Here is a 1972-nt window from a genome sequence, read left to right on the forward strand (position 1 = left end):
GAAGGTGGAAGGATTTGGGGGTGAGCAGGGACACACGTGTAAAAAGTTTCTTGAGTATGTTTATCATATACCCTCTGCTGTGGCCAATTAAGGAAATATATAAATGAACTTCTGCACTGATTAAGCAATGACCATGTTGCAGGGTCAATGTTTTGGATCTTAAAGGATGCTCAAGACATGTGCATGAGAACCTCAATCATACATAGGGTTTTATTGAAAAGGGATGTTTGAAAACAGGGACCAAAAGAAAAAGGTATATTTGGAAACAGAAGTAGATTGGAAGGTTTCTTTATAAAATTATATGTGTTATATGAAAAATGACTTTTTATCCCTTTTTATGCATATAGAGTTCGTGTAGATATGCGCTACGCTTGTGCAGAGGAAAAGCTTTTGTCACCTTATATCTGTGCAGGAATATCCACCAATAGCAGCACAGCACAATATCCTGCGCTATGGATGTACTGAGCATCTGGCGCACGGTCATCGGAGAACAAACCTGGGAAGGCAATAAGTCTGGTTATAGCAGCAACACATTGCAGCTGCTGAGCAGGATGTGGCTGGTGAGCCAATTAGAAGCAGCCAATCAGCATCCCTGTCCTGCTCAGAAGTTGCTCCTGGGCTGGACTTAAGCTACAAAACACAAAAGGTTATTTAAAAAATAGCAATTATAATTATAAATAATATTAATACTAGTCAGCTTATTCACACTTCCAGGATGGCATGAAAGATTGTCACATTGTCATTTGTCCCTTTAACACTGTTAATAGCCATATAAATAACTGTCTGCTAGGTGCCCACTGGTTCTGAGCTGTAATATGGATCAGAACCATAAGCTACCTACCTTACTTCCTGTGTTCTTGTGGGCTGACACCACATTATTAATAACAGAGCAGAGTCTGATCCCGTGCGGGAGGGGCATAGGGTGACCATCTGAAAGTCCGGGGAACTGATGTAACTCAACCAGTCTGGGCTTTGTCTGGAATTTCTGTAAAAATCAAGAAAAAGATGACATGCCCAGAGCTCGCTGCAAACAAGGAGAGAGGTAACAGAGGAGGAAGGTGATTTAAAAAAATAACTAACTAAATAAAGATAGAAACACATAGAGGAATATAAAGCCCCCATCAGTACCCCCCCCCATATCTGCCATATTTAGTTTTGTAGTAAATGTTTTGCAGATGCTATGGTCTGCCCCTGTGTTTATTTGTTGCTCCCTCGCACATGTACAGGCCCAGTGTGCAAGATCCCTACTCACAATTTCTGTGCTTTGACGGTATAGGTCTCTGTCTGGCGAGGTCACAGCGAGATGATTAGTCTGTGCCGGCTTCTGTGGCGCATGTCTGTCCTGACCTGTGTACCCATAGGGAAGACAAGACATAGATTTCATGACATACAAAATAACCCATCAGCAGTATATGTCAGTACTGCAGTGTTGTTATGCCCAGACAGAAGGGCTCATACCCAATATAATATACCAACCACAATTATATCTGTCTCAATAACACTGGAAACAGCTGCCCTCTCTGTACTGCAGTGTTTTTATACCCAGAGAGCAGGGCTTTTAAAGTCTATGAATGCTAATACCAGCAGAAGATACCAACCAAAACACTGAAGATACCAACCAATAACACTGAAAACAGCCACCAGGGGATTGTGCATCAGAAAACAGCATTCTAATATCTAATACTCTGCAAAGTACTTTAGATACCATACGGTTGTCACATGACCTCTAGATATCATACGGTTGTCACATGACCTTTAGATACCATACGGTTGTCAGATGACCTCTAGATACCATACATTTGTCACATGACCTCTAGATATTGTATGGTTGTCACATAACCTCTAGATACCATACAGTTGTCACATGACCTCTAGATATTGTATGGTTGTCACATGACCTCTAGATACCATACAGTTGTCACATGACTTCTAGATACCATATGGTTATCACATGACTTCTAGATACTATATG

The 1972-nt window shown here is 41.1% G+C and overlaps 1 long non-coding RNA gene across 1 annotated transcript in view; it reads right to left on the reverse strand.

Moving 5' to 3' along the window:
- Positions 1-916: 916 nt before the first annotated feature.
- Positions 917-1972, reverse strand: part of LOC128635968 (uncharacterized) — a 1473-nt gene continuing 417 nt past the window's right edge. Inside the window, exons 2-3 of the long non-coding RNA XR_008398635.1 lie at positions 1253-1347; positions 917-985 (exon numbers count right to left, since the gene is read on the reverse strand). This is a non-coding gene — a long non-coding RNA (uncharacterized LOC128635968). The remainder of the gene's footprint in view (positions 986-1252; positions 1348-1972) is intronic.

The sequence above is a fragment of the Bombina bombina genome, chromosome 7 (genome assembly GCF_027579735.1).
Source record: "Bombina bombina isolate aBomBom1 chromosome 7, aBomBom1.pri, whole genome shotgun sequence".
Classification (NCBI taxonomy): domain Eukaryota; kingdom Metazoa; phylum Chordata; class Amphibia; order Anura; family Bombinatoridae; genus Bombina; species Bombina bombina.